The sequence below is a fragment of the Lacerta agilis genome, chromosome 2 (genome assembly GCF_009819535.1).
Source record: "Lacerta agilis isolate rLacAgi1 chromosome 2, rLacAgi1.pri, whole genome shotgun sequence".
NCBI classification, from domain to species: Eukaryota; Metazoa; Chordata; class Lepidosauria; order Squamata; family Lacertidae; genus Lacerta; species Lacerta agilis.
The window spans coordinates 44693401-44710995 of record NC_046313.1 but is presented as its reverse complement, the minus strand read 5'-3'; the positions used below and the strand labels follow the sequence as shown (position 1 = coordinate 44710995).

The 17595-nt window shown below is 41.8% G+C and overlaps 1 protein-coding gene across 2 annotated transcripts in view; it reads right to left on the bottom strand.

The window, feature by feature from the left end:
- LOC117041261 (teneurin-2) overlaps nt 1-17595 on the bottom strand; it is a 479562-nt gene that overhangs the window by 159423 nt on the left and 302544 nt on the right. The window lies entirely within an intron of this gene.

Here is a 17595-nt window from a genome sequence, read left to right as displayed (position 1 = left end):
AGTGTGTGTGTAAAAAGAATAGCCAAGCCTAAAGCCAAACCATGGTTTTTAAGAGGTTGGAAGTAGTATGAGAGAAGCATTGTTTTATAGGTTACACATTCCTTTCTTTTGTGTCTATGTTGTCTCTGGAGAAACAGACTTCTCAAAAGAGCCATTTCACATGTTAACATTTTATAGGTGCTTAAATATGTTTACACCTAAAATTGTATAGTATGAGGGCCACGCTACATGTTATGCTAAATGCTTATCATGCTTCTACAGATGTGCTTTTGTCTTTATTCAATTATAGGTGCAGGGGTGTGTGGGATTGTCATCGAGACAAGACATGGAGGTATCCTTTTACTCTTCCACTGCAATCCAGAAATACCCTCCCACCATGCCTACAAGGGTTAGCACCCAAGGGAGCTTCCTCCCCCTAAACTTAATTTGCAGGGGGGAATATTTCGGTCTGGATCCCAGCTTGAAAGTGAATAAATAAACGTTTCCTCCTGTATGCTGCAGTACCAAAAGAACCCACCTATATATATTTTTTAAAACCTCACAGATATGGGTATGGCAAGGGGAGGGGGCAGGGGGGCAAATCAAGTAAATAAATAAAAAATACTTAGCTATCTGACCAATCACATTGTGGGTAGCTCAGTTCTGCCCCCCCCCCATGATCCTGGTTATGTCCATGCTCAGATATTGCTGCTTGCTACACAAATTAATGTCTAGTTTAGCCCTGAATATGTTTTCCAACACTGCAATTTGTCTGCAGCTCCCTGCCTGCTCTCTGTGAAATGGCCCTCAGGTGTGTGTGCCCACCATGAGGAAATAAACATCAACCATACTACCTTAAATTCTCTCAGGAGCAAAACTGTCTCTTTCAAGTACAATATATTGAAGTCTAATTACAACACATAGTTTGAAAGACACAAGTAGCAGGGGTATTGCTAAGTACTTAGATACTTAGAATATTCAGGGGAAAGATGCATGGTACATATTTGCATAAAATTTGCATATGCCAGCATGCCCATACCTCCTCAGAAGTACAAGCGGAACAGGACTCTCCAGAAGATTCCAGCTTTTAAAGACCCAGGAGCACTGCCATAAGAATAGCTGGTTGAAAGTAATTGATAGGACAGTGATATTTTAATAGTCCAAAGATTCATATATGGAATATGACTGCTGGCTTTGCAGTACTATGTCTGCCTGCCTTTTGAGCTATCTTTGTGCAATCCTTCCTGAGAGTCTATTGCCAGGTTTCATTTATAAAGGAACAGGTCACAGATTACAATGCTCCTGCTCCTTATGTCATCAACATGAAGGGTTGCCAGAGAACAGCCTTGCATCTTTCAAGTTCCCAGTGCAGAGGGGAGCAAGGCAGCCATGGTATCTCCTGTCCATTCCTTTTCCAGTCCACTCACCTGCCCTTTTCAGCAGGACTCCCGATGTGCCTCACTGTGGGTGAGGGAAGCAGGCAGACAATAGAAGCAGCAAGTGATGGCTGTCTCGTGTCACCAGGGAGTTTAAAAGGATGTATATATTCATGAACCCCAAGTTGTGACCCAGCATCCCTAAGGACTATCCCTCAACTAACCAAAATCGAAAATTCTTTCTGGTAGCACCTTAGAGACCAACTGAGTTTGTTCCTGGTATGAGCTTTCGTGTGCATGCACACTTCTTCAGATACACTGAAACATCCCAAACATACCAAACAATCCATTGTATATAGCCAGGCCCTACGTTACAGCCGCATCTGTTCCAACTCTACAGACAGAGACTCTCACCTAAGAGATCTACAGCAAACCTTTTTAGAACTAAAATATCCACCTGATGAAGTTAAACAACAGATCGACAGAGCCAGACTGATACCCAGAGAGAACTTGCTGCAAGACAGACCCAAAAAAGAAAATAACAGAACACCACTAGTCATCACATACAGCTCCCAAGTTAAAACAGTACAACGCATCATCAGAGATCTACAACCTCTCCTAGACAATGACAGTTCTCTTTCTCAAGCTCTGGGAGGAAGACCCTTCATCGCATACAAACAGCCACCCAATCTCAAACAGCTCCTCACCCACAATAATACAAAAACAGGACTCAACATGGACACTGGTACCAGAGCCTGCAATAAACCCAGATGCCAACTTTGCTGCCACATAAACCCGGATAACACCATTACTGGTCCCAACAACATCAAACACACCATCTCAGGACTATTTAATTGCTCATCTTCCAACATTGTGTATGCAATCAAATGCCAACAGTGCCCTTCAGCTCTCTATATTGGACAAACAGGCCAAACCCTACGCCAAAGGATAAATGGACATAAATCTGATATCAGGAATCACAAGACAGAGAAACCAGTAGGAGAACACTTCAATCTCCCAGGACATTCTATAAAAGATCTCAAAGTAGCTGTCTTAATACAAAGAAATTTCAGAAATAGACTGGAAAGAGAAGTGGCTGAATTGCAACTAATCACCAAACTTAAAACCATGGAGAAACCTGGTTTGAACAAAGACATTGGATTCTTATCTCATTATACATAACAAAGCCATCTTTAGCCATCTCACCCCTTGCATTTCCCTGCAAGACTAACTGCAGCCGTTTAGAGTCGTCAACAGGTTTTCCACACTTATCAGCCTATCACCCATTCCCACCACCCTTCTGAGTAATACCCCTCCCCACTCCCCCACTATATTTAAGGATCTGGTGACTTCTGTTTCAGTGTATCTGAAGAAGTGTGCATGCACACGAAAGCTCATACCAGGAACAAACTCAGTTGGTCTCTAAGGTGCTACCAGAAAGAATTTTCGATTTTGTTTTGACTATGGCAGACCAACACGGCTACCCACCTGTAACCTCAACTAACCAACGTTCCTTCCTTCAGGACTTACAGAACTAAATATTACCCAGGTGCAGCAAATTATGTAGCTTTGTACCCCATTTCAAATTGCTCAGATCTATCTGAAAAACTTGCCTCATTACGACCAGTGCAATAATTAAATGTGCTTTGAATTATTAATGTGCAAGACCAGTTAATGAGTTTGGAGGTATTATTCTTCACAAATATACTTCGTTTCTAGGCTGTGTTGAACACTAAATGGTTTTGCTGAGTTTCATTCTCTACCTTACAAATGGCCAGTCAGCCGCTAAAGGACTGACTGGAAAGAGGACACAGTGGGTTAATTTTTAAAAACAGTTTCTCTCAGGAGAGTCTGGTTCAAATGTAGCAGGGGTCACAAGTGAAATGAATTTGGTAGGCCTAGTCTCCAATGGTAGTTATGGCTACACTTCAGAAGGAATGTACAATTCATCACCATTGACAGTACCTACTCAAGAGAGGCCTGCAAATGGAATAGCTGGGTCTTGAGGGTCAGGATAAAGGGCCAACAGAGCAGCTACGTGGTGAAGCAGGCCCAGGCCTGACAACATTATGTTTGAGGCTGCTTAGTGCAATCAGCCATTAAAAATGTATGAGTCTAAAGTGACAAAATCCTCCTGGACTGCTTTCCACAGAAATGTTTGAAGGGGTACATATATTAAGGTAAAAGGTAAAGGACGATCAAGTCCAGTCAAAGGCAACTATGGGGTGCGGTGCTCATCTCGCTTCAGGCCAAGGGAGCTAGTGTTTGTCTACAGACAGCTTTAATAAGCACCCCACACAAACATCCACATCTGTGTGGTGTTTTTCCCTGGGGGGGGGGGATACAAAGCAGAATGAGCATAGCTAGATGCAACTCTGATTTTGCTAACAAGCAACACAGTTGTTGAGACATTGAGCAATCACATAGGGAAGCAAGAGATCGTATCCTTCACGTACTGAGGTCACAGCAGCTTTGTGGGGCATTGCTAAACTGTTCTCACACAGAAGTGTCTGGTAAAGGATAAAGAACCAATCAATACGTATTAGATGAAATATGTGGAGTGACATCGTCATCTGCTTGTGTAAACACAGTAGCCAGCTACACACTGTGTTTAGAGAGAGGGTTATCAAGAGCTGAAGATTTTTTAAGGATCAGCATTGTCAATATATAGCAGGAGAAGAAAATACCCACTGCTCATCTTAAATGAAAGACAGTTAAGTTTGCAAGGCCAGGTCTTCAATAGCTACCAGGCTCTTTACTTTTAATAAAATTTGTTTTACATGACATCATTCATTCGGACTTTATAACTGTGAATCAAACCCCAGAAGATTAGTACTACAAGTAAATATAAAGAAAGCAAGAAAGGTATGTTGCTGTCAAAGGTGTGCAAATGAATTTTTGTTAAACATTAGGACCGGGAAATTAAAACCAAAACCTAAACAATGGGGTCACTTTCTACACATTTTTGCTCTTCACTCGGAGAACTGGCATGTGTGGTCAGAGTCAGTTTTAGAATTTTATGGTTTGACGGTTAATAGGTGATGTCAGCTGATGGATGAGGTTCAATCCAGTGTGCCAGTGCTTTGCAAGCACATTCCCTGTGGGTTGTATGCTGGTAAAGCAGACCCTGCAGAAAGCTGGATCAAACCCTTCCCACACATCAGCTGTCAAGCAGAGAGTTTAATTTTGCTGGGTGCTTTTTTCCAGCATGTTCTCTGTGGGGAATGGGCTGGTAGGCTCCTGTGGGTCAACCATCACAGGTGGTTGGGATCTCCTACTCATAAGTAACCTGACATAGGGAGGGATTCAATGTAGCACTAAAAGATTGCTCCCCCAATGCAAGCATGCCTGCTTGCCTAATGGAACAATCTGCCCTCTTCTCCCTTTCCACACAGTTCTAGGTTCTTCTGACCCCTCACAATTGGGGAGGTGAAGGGGTCATGTAAAGGGGAGGAGAGGGGGGAAGTTGCCTTGCAGTAGCAGAAGTTCTTGCACAGGCTTCCACTGGCAGGGCTTGTTGGTTGAATCCTGCCATGATGTCAAATTATTGACAGGTGAGTGTCCCTGCTGACCTATCAAAGTTCGCCTGTGGAATGAGGAAGATAAAGATCTGGCCCATCAGGCCAAAAAGTTTTGCCACCTCTGGTTTAACCAGTAAGATGTCTTGTAATTGGCCTGTAAATGCAAGTCTCATCTGTTCAGATGCTGCTTCTCTCGGCTGCCCTGAAAGCCTATGGATCTTTACGCACTGACATGTTCTTTCAGTACATTCAACCTGGACCTCTTGGCTTCTTAACAGCCTTGTGGTGCTTTAACTTACATTATGACATAAGGTGCCTTGCAATGTTAACCCAATTACCAATCATTCCCCAGCACAGATGCCTCAAGTACTGTTTTTAAATCCCAGCAAATCTACAGGATCAAATTACCCAAGGCATTTCCCACAGAAAGCCATTCTGCATGTGCCATTGGCTGCTTTTGCAGGCTTCAGAATGAGTCATAAAAAGGCTGCTTGATGGCCCAGTTCCAAAGCTAAAACCTTGTACTCAACTGATTTAAAAAAAATAAAAATCTAAACATGGTTAACAAATGGCTGAGGACCAGTTTTAGTTATGGGAATGGAAGAGGCACATAATGGTAAGCTTAGGTGTCACAAATGATAGTCTTTACATGTCTTTAGAGGGTATAATTTCATGTAAGTGGTAAAATTAGCTAGGTGTCACTACACAGAGACTCTAGATTAGGCAATCTAATGCCAGAAAGCTGCTAAATCGGTATATCTCAATGATAAAAATGTAGCATTGCAAATGTGTGTTGCTATATGCTACAAGCAACAAGGCATGATTGTTCTCAAATTATATTTTCCAAGATTATGGCTGCAAACCTATACACTCTTGCTTGTGAGAAAGTCATTTTTAGCTCAATGGCATCTACTTCTATGCAATAATCATAGTGTTTGATCATTTTAGTGTGTGCATTAAATCACACACTGAGTTCATGTTCTGCTGTACATGTTGATGTTTACTATTACTTGCAGTTCTAGAATAAAGCCTCTTACTTGCTGCTTGATATACAGGTGGAAGAGTGAGGAATCCTTTTCATTTATCTGTTATCCATCCACAACTACTTCTGTCAGTAGGTGGGGAAAACAGGGGAACTAATGGCTGTCAGCATGGATATTGATGAAGAATGAATGATAGCAGCCAACAGCCGGGGGTGGGGATGGGCAGTAAGAAAGAGTCCAGGTTCCTTTAAAATGTATGTTTTGCTTCATTTTGGATCCCTGTTTCCAAAAAGGGAATAGGAGTCATCTAATGCTTTTCAGCGTACTTACCGATATATGTAGAGGATTTGGGTAAAATAAATACAAAATCATCTTTCAAAACTGAGTCAGTGATATTTCTTCTCCAGGCCTGCATTGCGTGAATGGAATGGAATGAATTTTCAAAGCAATGCACGACAGATACGCCCACAAATCCCATTAGTTGTAATGGGATTTGTGCGCCTATCGCCCATGCAATGCTTTGAAAATTTACCCCTCCGTGTCCAATTTTGGTCTTTCTGCTTCCAAAATACTTGAAAAGCTTACACAGACTTGGAATTACATGTTTTTTTATATAAAAATAAAAATCACAAGATCTGGCTTTAAATTCCCTGAAGCACCACCAGAAAGCATGTTTAAAAAGAACTGGAACAATAGTAACAACCTGTATTATCATTAGTTTTCTATCTTCTATTCTGACAGCAATGAGAACAAACTTCTGTTTTATTCTCTTTTTGTATTTCTTCCCTTCAGTCCTCTTGAAGAAATGTATTGATTTTGTGCCACTTTGTGAATGCAATTTTTGTCACAAGAATGATAACAGCACTGCATGCTGCATTCAGAATTTGAAATCTTAGGACAAAGGCTGTGCAAGAGAACATATTGCAGCAACACCATTCATCTATTCTCATGACAGACCTTAGATTGTACAGAGAGCAGAAAATTGGCACGAGATTCATCAATTCCTGAAACCAAATATAATCAGCCTGCTTTTGTGGCAATCTTAAGATTCAAAATGCAGTCTCTTTGCCCTGTGTCCTCTTTGGCTAGAGGACCTGAATGAAAATAAAGAACAAGAATAATACATTGTATTTTACATGGAAAAGGACACGTATGTCAAATATAGTCTACAATCCATTTGCCCATCAGCCCCTTTTTACTCTGCATCAATTCCACATGTGTTATCTTCAATATACAACACAATGCCAGTAATTCTAAGATTCTAACACACATTTTAATTTGTATCTCACTGCATCACAGTAAGCCAAAACAAGTAACAACTTGTTATTGACAGATACATTAAAATATGCAAAACACAAAATTTGGGGAACCAAACAAAAGCGTCTGTAATTACCACTGACCAAGCAAGCATGAATGAATTTGGTCTAAAAAAGTAATATTGCAGGTAGAATTAGGACCTTGTTTACATGTGTGCAAAACAACTTTGTTGTGTGTGATAAATACAGCAGCAAGAATGTAAGAGTCCTGCTGATTCAGACCAAAGATGTATCTAGTCCAGATTTCTGTTCTAACAATGAACAACCAGGTGCCTATGCAAAGCCCACAAGCAGGATATGAATGCAAAAGCACTCTCAAACCCATGTTTCCCCGCAACTGGCATTCAGAGGCACACTGCCTCTGATACTGGAGGTAATATATATCCATCATGCAAAGTAGCCATTTATAACCAACTACCATTAGGGATGGAAGGATCTGCCAATTTAAGTTCTCTCCACAATTCTGCAGCAATTGGCAATATTTCTTTAATGTTAATTTCTCCCAATAAACACAATCTGCATGCAGTTTTGACTATACGTTTTTGTTAGCAATTTCTCCTAATATAATGCATTTTAATATATTTTTCACTAATGTGGCCATTGTATGCACATGTTTACCTAATATATGCTTTTTTGGTAAACACTGGTTGGTTAGAAAAGTGCATTACAAAAATCAGATGTGTGAATTTTTAAGGAGGGCTGTGTTTCATTTCCCATTTGTGTCAGAAAGTGCAAAGTTGATAAATTTGGTTTTAAATGTGAACTGAATCAAATTTCTCCCCTATTTCCAGCTACCACGAATTTGCCTAATTTGTGTCCTGTATTGTTGTGTTTAATTATGTTATTTATGTAATCAACCATGGGACAGTTTGTTTGTTTGTTTGTTTATTTATTAAATTTCTATCCCTCCCTTCACCCAAAGATCATAGAAGAGTTTGGATTTGATATCCCGCTTTTCACTACCCGAAGGAGTCTCAAAGCGGCTAACATTCTCCTTTCCCTTCCTCCCCCACAACAAACACTCTGTGAGGTGAGTGAGGCTGAGAGACTTCAAAGAAATGTGACTAGCCCAAGGTCACCCAGCAGCTCCATGTGGAGGAGCAGAGACGCGAACCCGGTTCCCCAGATTACGAGTCTACCGCTCTTAACCACTACACCTCACTGGCTTTATGGGTCAGTCATAACATTGGGCAAAGTGAGGCAGCTGGTTTTCGGTATCATCAAAGGTTGGTATATTATTATATTTATTATTTTTACAATTTTACTATCATGAAGGGGGAAGAGGTGATTCTGAGGTTTCCTTCCCCAGATGCAAAAATAACTTGGCTAGCTTTGAGTACCATGTGCCTAGACTTGAAGGAGCTGGCATTTACTGCTCCTGTTAAGGCACCAAAATATATTGGGCTGGTTGTGGCTATGTGAAGTACTTCCTTTGGTCTATCCTAAATCTCTCTCTATTCAGCTTCATTGGATGCCACCAGGTTTTAGAATTATGAGGGAGGGAGGGAGGGGGGAGAGAGAGAGAGAGAGAGAGAGAGAGAGAGAGAGAGAGAGAGAGAGAGAGAAAGAAAGAAAGAAAGAGATGTCTCCCTATCCGCTTTCTCTGCACCATGAAGCAAAAGTCTGTGCCCAGGAGCCTAGCCCCCTCCGCATACCTGCCATCTTAGAAAATAGTGATTCTAGGCTCTTTCCTTCCTTTAGCTAGGCAAAATTGTATCTGTAGATAGGGCACATTTAAAATGCATCTAAAAAACAGAAGACACAGCTATACTTTTATTTGACAGTTTTCTCTGACTGTTCCCAGCAGGAATGAAATTGGGTAGGAAGCAGGAAAAGTGTAGAATTGTAAAAGAGGTACTTTTTAGGGAAACATTGTAGTAACATCTAAGGTAGTACACCTTTACTAGATGTGCATTTGTGGCCAAGTTGAATTTGGAACCATTGTAGCATATTCAAGACAGGATTAAACATTAGGCTTAAGTATGTGGTAAAACAGGGATCCTGCTGTTGTGTAATTATCTGAGAGTGCCTCTGGGCGAGGAATGAAAACTGTCTGCCATGTGCCAGCTTACTTTAATACTATTCACCGTTCAAAATATGGTGGCTATTGTGTTATTTTAAGAGAGGAGCAGTAGCCAAGTTCCCAGTTGTGGAAAGTTTAAAATAAACGAGAGCTAAAATGAGCATGCATGACCTGTCAAAGTTTTTAATTACCAATAAAAGGAACAGTGATCATTGCACACATTAATTTGGTGCAAGCATATCATTAACTCCTTGCAAACCAAGGTTTGCAAATTAGGAGCCATCACTGGAGCTCTCTCTTCTCTGGGCTAAATGTCATCCTCCGTTGCCACGCTGGCATGAACCAAGACTGAGAGTCTCAATAGCATCAATGCAACTGGTTTCTTCATAAATCAGTATTAGAAACTACTGTGGAAAGTAGGTTTGAAAACAATGGTTACAAGGGAATCTGGCTAGTGTTAACTAAACCATGAATTTTTGAAATCTATTTTTATTGCATTTTCAAAATATAACAATAAAATATGAACAATAAGCACATATGTTTCTCCACAAAGAGCATCTAATGCAGTCAAAAACAGTGCAGACATATAAGAAAGTACATGAAAAACAGACAAAATCCTCACATCTAATAAATCTATCCACAGATTGCAAACAATCTAGGGCAGTTGTCTTGTATGGTCCTCACATTGCTTATGTGAAATAAATGATTACCAAGTGACATAAAAAGATAATGGGATCATTTTACCCCGGCTGCTTGGTATTGGCATGCCAGATTTACTGCCAGAGCAACTGCCCAGACTCAAGCACACTAAAAATCAAGAAACAAACCTATTGCAGAACACCAACACCTAGCTATCTCTAAACTAGCAGCCACTATAAAAAACTAACATCTCGCTATGACATAAATGTTGACAAGAATCATTCCAAATCCCCCCACAAGGCTAATAAAGGAGACAATAAAATAGTTGTGCTATATATTAGATCTATTTCTGTAAAAACAGTTGACCAAATGTTTGGTGTAATATCACAATGCCACTATAAATGCAAGGAGGTTTCTGTGGCCTCAGTGTTGGAAACTGAGATATGAAAGCTAGGAGCTAAATGGCACCTTAAACCTAGGCTATGAGTGCAACAATGGAATGTCTAGGGGCACTTTTTTATAAGAACACAAAGCTGAAAATTAATTATCTGCAGCTAGAATATTATGTTCATTTTTCACATGGTCTAGTCCATCCCCTGCCCACCCCCCTAATATTCTCAGGAGGGTCTCTTATCCTGTCTTCAGAGAGTAGCTGGAAGTGGGATGGCAGAAAAAGGTCCTCCTTTCCTTCCACTCTGCTGTTTTAATCTGAAATCTTAGGCGCAGTACTGCACCCAGAGCTCAGAAACTGCTCGTGCCAATGAAATTCCCTGTGGCAAAATGCGCCTAGAACAATGGGAGTTTCAAACATTGTGTGGCCCTGCAACCTCTGTAACATGTAGGGTCAAAGAATTCAAAATATGGGATAGTCTCACTGACCTAAGAAACCACCCATGTAAGAGCTTTAACAAGTTCTCCCATATTCCCAAAGAGACGGATTACAGTGGTTTCTTAGAGCATATTCAAACACAAGATTACACAATATTTAAAACAGTTTAAAACAACTCTAGAATCGAAGAGTCTAGGAACACCTTAGACACATTTGGCCAGACAACATATTATAGAACAGATGAACTAAGCTAAATCCGTTGGCGCTGTGGTCTAAACCACAGAGCCTAGGGATTGCCGATCAGAAGGTCGGCGGTTTGAATCCTCACGATGTGGTGAGCTCTCATTGCTCGGTCCCTGCTCCTGCCAACCTAGCAGTTTGAAAGCACGTCAAAGTGCAAGTAGATAAATAGGTACCGCTCTGGCGGAAAGGTAAATGGCGTTTCCGTGTGCTGCTCTGGTTCGCGGCTTAGTCATGCTGCTCACATGACCTGGAAGCTGTATGCCGGCTCCCTTGGCCAGTAAAGCGAGATGAGCGCCGCAACCCCAGAGTCGTCCGCAACTGGACCTAACAGTCAGGGGTCCCTTTACCTTTACTCTGTTTTTTGGATTCCACTAATCTTGATACCCTTGCAATCTCTCCTTCTTGTAGCCAGTTCCAGGGTCCTTCAAATTATTAATATTTAATATTACAGATCCCATCATATTTTGATGCATAAATCCATGCTAATACTTTCTGGTGTTCTTCTGCAACTGTGCATGCTTAATATTTGATAGGTGGCACAACTGATTTATGAAAGATCTCAAAATACACCACTACACATTTAGTGATAGACACATATCTGTTTGAAAGCATTATCTTACAAAGAAAAAATTGATGATAGCATGTGCCCAAGATTCGGGAATGTCACGGTATGTATTTATATGTAAACATGTATGTCAATCACTAACCTTGGCTTGACAAATTTATAAGTGATCCAAAATGAAGGTGAATGGAACAAGGATTGCCTAATTGTACAAATACACAGCTCAATGGTTGAAGGACAATTTGCAGACAATCCAGATATACCTTTGTTTTCTGATGCTTATCAACATACCTTCACAGGTGATACTGATATTACTATACTGATATATTGCTATAGAAATGGTTTGCGCATGGAACATGAATTGGACTGTCAATCACGTATTTAATTAGAAGTAGTTCATACATGCATGGGTAAACTGCACACCAGTTAGTTTTCACCTGTAGTTTTCACCACTTCTGCTCATATAGCTAGTGGGGAAAGCTGTATACATGTACCTGAACTGAAATACATATCATTGGGACTTTTGGTAGTAGCAAGAATAAGTATCAGGGCAGCAAAGCTGGTTCACAAGTTTCTATTATTTGTCTCTGAGACTGGGTCTTGAGCACCTCAACAGAAATGAACATGTTAGAGAATCAAATACAAAAATTAGACTCTGCATATCCACTATTAACTCTGAAGGTTTGACCCCCCCCCCCCCCGTTTTCAAGCACAGAATTACAAACCTGATTCTTGCGTAGTTTTAAGAATGAATCACTGCTTCCCATTTCAGTACCTGCAAAATCCAGCTACTGAGATTTCAGCTTCTTTCTTTGCAGTTTAGCAATACCCTTTAAATGCCTAGACACATTTGTCATAGCCGAAATTTTCCTCCATCTGTTTTAATTCATGAAAAAATGTATTTGATTTTATAGTCTTAACAAAGGAAATCAGTTACTGACTACTATAAGTGGCTGTCCATACTAATCCTGTCACTTATAAGTGTAAATTGCTGCACTGCTACTTTCTTGGAACAAATGGATAGAGAGAAATTGAGGATAGCAGAAGTTACTCATCTCTGTAAGTATTAGCATCAGGAATACCTTATTCTCAGTTTTTCACTGGGTCTTACTACTAATTTTCCACTGTCAATTTTCCATTGAAATATTAGTTTCAAATTCTGATTAATTTCTTCTTTTGGGAAGAAACAATTTTATTAAAATGGTATTTGTTTAATAGAAATCCTGGTCCCCTAATAGTTTCCAGAACATTGTTTTCTAAACTTATTCCTCTTTAAACAATAACATTCCATACACACTTCAAGGAGAATGCAGCATGAAGGCTTTTTGCACATAGATTTAATCAAAAACATCTCAATCCTTGTTGTGTATCATGGAACAGAATGCAAAATCACGTAACAGTTGAAGGAGGCAAGGGAGACCACATAGCACAAATGTAACCAGAGCACTTTATCATCTAGGACAGGGGTCCTCAAACTTTTTAAACAGGGGGCTGGTTTACTGTCCCTCAGACACTGTCGGGGGCCGTACTATTGTTTGAAAAATGAATGAATTCCTATGCACACGGCACATATTTTATTTGTAGTGCACAAAAAACAGGAAAAACAACACAATATTTAATATGAAGAACAATTTTAATCAACATAAACTTATAAGTATTTGAACGGGAAGTATGGGCCTGCTTTTGGCTAATGAGATGGTCAATATCCGGTTCCATATTTGTCACTGCTAGCCAGCACTGACCAGTAATGCAAATGGTCAGTGCTCATGCCATATTTTCATTCATATGAAATATATACAAACACCCGTTCACACACACACACACACACACACACACACACACACACACACTTATATACATATCTGGAGACTGAAAGGAGACACCATCAGAGGTCAACCCCAGCCCTGGGTAGCAGGGATCCTGGCTGAGGGGGGCTTCTCTCTCTCCCCCAGCCCCCCCCTGCTTTCCTACGTCCTACACCTCCGCTGCCCAAGTAGCTCTGCCTGCGGTTGGGAGCCGGCTGCGGTGGCAACGCCTCTCCTTTCCAGGCCAGCTCTGCACTTGACGAGGGATCCCAGGTTCAGTGCGTCAGCGGTGGCTCTACCAATGAAAGGCCCCATGCTGCAATGAGGTAAACGCCGACGTGGTCTTTCATTGGTAGAGCCGCCACTGCTGCGCTCCCAAGACGCGCTCCCACCAAAGTGCTCCCGTTATACTTTTGAGCAGGGGGAATCTGATTGGCTGCAGGAGTTTCCTGCAGCCAATCGGAAGCTGTGAAAGTTTTGCCACCCGCCCAGGCAATCCTTGCGCATTCAAGGCATTCACGGCTTCTTTACAAGGAAACACCTTGCCGCTTCAAATTTACCTCAGCACGCGGGGACTGAGTAGGTGGCAGGGTCTGCGAACTGGATTTACAAGCGTAGTGGGCCAGATCCAGCCTGCGGGCCGTAGTTTGAAGACCCCTGGTCCAGAATTAAGACTGCTTCTCTTTGGAGTTTGCAAAGGTGTAAGCATGTACAGTACAGGGTAAGGCTATCTGGTTGAAGATTATTCCATAAAATAAAGAATCACTGTTAGGTTCTGATCCCAAAACATGACAACAGCAGCTCTTCCTTGAGAGTAAAGAAGAAATCTTTATTCCAGCTAATAGCAGTACACACTCAACAGCAAAACCCAGAATGGATGTGGACAGGCTGCTTGGACGAGTGAAACCGACCACCTGTCTCCTTGATCCTTGCCCATCCTGGCTGATAAAAGCTAGCTGGGAAGGCGATGGGCTCCATGGGGTGGTGAATGCTTCCCTCTGTGAGGGAGTCTTCCCAGACCCACTGAAAGAGGCAGTCATTAAACCGCTTCTTAAAAAAACATCTTTAGACCCGGCCAATATGGCCAACTATCGCACAGTCTCAAATGTACCATTCTTGGGCAAGGTGATTGAGCGGGTGGTTGCTGAACAACTCCAAGGATGCCTGGAGGATGCAGACGATTTGGATCCCTTCGAATCGGGATTCAGGCCTCATCATGGGACTGAAACTGCCTTGGTCGCGCTGGTCGATGATCTCTCGCGGGCTAGGGACAAATGTGAGAGCTGTTTCCTAGTTCTGCTGCATCTCTCAGCGGCCTTTGACACCATTGACCATAACATCCTTCTGGACTGTCTAGAGGGGTTGGGAGCTGGGGGCACTGTTATACAGTGGTTCCGCTCCTTCCTCCTGGGCTGTGTTCAGAATGTGGTGGTGGGGGATGAGTGTTCAGACCCCTGGGCTCTCAATTGTGGGGTGCCTCAGGGTTCCGTCCTCTCCCCCATGCTTTTTAATATCTATATGAAGCCGCTGGGAGAGATCATGAGGGGGTTTGGGCTGGGTGTTCATCAGTATGCGGATGATACCCAGCTCTACCTCTCTTTCAAATCAGAACCAGTGAAGGTGGTGAAGGTCCTGTGTGAGTGCCTGGAGGCGGTTGGAGGAAGGATGGTGGCTAACAGAATGAGGTTGAATCCTGGCAAGATAGAAGTACTGTTTTGGGGGGACAGGGGGCGGGCCGTAGTGGGGGACTCCCTGGTCCTGAATGGGGTAACTGTGCCCCTGAAGGACAAGGTGCGCAGCCTGGGAGTCATTTTGGACTCACAGCTGTCCATGGAAGCACAGGTTAATTCTGTGTCCAGGGCAGCTATCTACCAGCTCCATCTGGTACGCAGGCTGAGACCCTACCTGCCCGCAGACTATCTCGCCAGAGTGGTGCATGCTCTGGTTATCTCCCGCTTGGACTACTGCAATGCGCTCTACGTGGGGCTACCTTTGAAGGTGACCCGGAAACTACAATTAATCTAGAATGCAGCAGCTAGACTGGTGACTGGGAGTGGCCGCTGGGACCACATAACACTGGTCCTGAGAGATCTACATTGGCTCCCAGTAGATTTCCAAGCACAATTCAAAGTGTTGGTTTAGGGCTTTAAAGCCCTAAACGGCCTCGGTCCTGTATACCTGAAGAAGCGTCTCCACCCCCACCGTTCAGCCTGGACACTGAGATCCAGCTCCGAGGGCCTTCTGGTGGTTCCCTCACTGCAAGAAGCAAAGCTACATACAGGGAACCAGGCAGAGGGCCTTCTCGGTAGTGGCGCCCGCCCTGTGGAACGCCCTCCCATCAGGGGTCAGAGAGATAAATAACTACCTGACATTTAGAAAATACCTGAAGGCAGCCCTGTTTAGGGAAGTTTTTTATTTGTGACTTTGTATTGTATTTTAATATTTGTTGGAAGCCACCCAGAGTGGCCCGGGAGACCCAGCCAGATGGGCGGGGTACAAATAATAAATTATTATTATTATTATTATTATTATTATTATTATTATTATTATTATTATTATTATTATCATCATCAAGATTTCAAGGTACATAAGCAAGCGAAATTTTTCATAACTGAATGGAAGTTATGAAGATGTCCCAACAGTTAACACCCCTCTCCTACCAAGCTTTCTAAGATGAGGTGGGGCAAACTTACTCACAATACTTCCTTGCCCTACAGATTTGCTGTGTGCACATACATGTGCATCTCACCCCACCAATGAAGGCAGTCGGTTATTGGGGGGAAACGATGTCCTGCTCCTCTGTCTCCAGAGCACCACCTGCTCTGTTCAGCTTTCCCTCTTCCTTTTCCATCTGGAGCTGCCAAACCACATCAGATCCCAACGGAACCCAAAGGGCCCAAGACAATTATTGCATGGTTACAAGCTAACAAGTGAATAATATTACTCACTTGTGATATCATAGACATATTCTTATTGTAGGATGTGCCAAAGTATCTGTAAGATTTCTCAGATAAACCAAAAAATGTACTTCTGAAATATACTGAGACTCATTTTTGCCCAATAGATCTAGATAGACCCAACATGGTTGCTCACTGCCAAGGAACAGGACTCCTGAAAGATTAAGCTTGTTGTATCACGCCTCCCTATCCCCGTAACTGATCATCCTGGGAGGTTAGAAAGGAAACAAGAGTGTGTGCTGACAGCTTAGCTCAGCTTGAACTCTCATTTTTCACACGGAGCTAATTAAAAACTGAAATTAGTTAAATATGGAAATGACACTTGCAAGCACTTTAGCACAGTATTGGCAAAATCCCTCCAGAGTGATGCAGCATTACCTGCTGCTCTGAAACTCCCCAACTGAATTTCACAGTTAAAAGGCTGAGCAAAGGGAAAGTTATTACTGAGATTTTCAATTCAAAATGTGACTGTAAAATTCTAAATTAAATTTCATGGTTGCCCTTGGAATAAGCTAGGGATGTTCTGTGCAGTCCAATGATATGGTGCTCAAATAATGTCCCTATGTGCATGCTCTGATTATCTCACCTTTAGGCACACTGCTGGTTTTGCCAAGGTTCTGAAACTCATAATGCTTACGCTACTATAGAAATTATGAAAACAGAAAATGTGCCTGGGTGGAAAAGTAGGCTATATAAAGGGTGCATTTTTTAAAGTTAATAGCAAGCACACCTGAAGCTCAGAGCCCAGGAGTTGAAATATATTCTATGCTTCATAATTTTAATATAGGTGTGTGATAATCCATCAACTTCATAACAGATAGGAGAAGGTCTGACAGTGCAATAAATTATGTTGTAGGTAGTATAACAGGGCAGGCAAGGTAACTGAAAGAACGCATCCCTTTCGCCCTGATCAGGAAAAGGCAATCCATGAACAAAAGCAGGCTTCCATATGAATATCAAGAACTGCAAACATTAATCAGACAAACATCCAAATGTGAAAGTTGTCTATCTGCGCTATATTACTTTCAATGGGATGCACATCCATATCCAAACACAAATGGGAATTTGCATTCTACTGCTCATCCAAAAACATACCCACTGAAAGTAATAGATGACTTCTGCATAAAGATTCTCATTCAATTTGTAGTTCTTGATATGGATGCAAAATCATGTTCCTGCACATGGATCACCTTTTCTGGATAAGGATACTAGTATTTATAGCAACTGATTAATATGCATAAAATGGACAATGACTAACACCAGCTTTCTGAACTCAGTAGCATTCATAATAATTGTGCCTGAGATTATATGACTAGCTTTGATATACAAAAGCAAGGGCAAATTATGATTTCTGCATGCAAT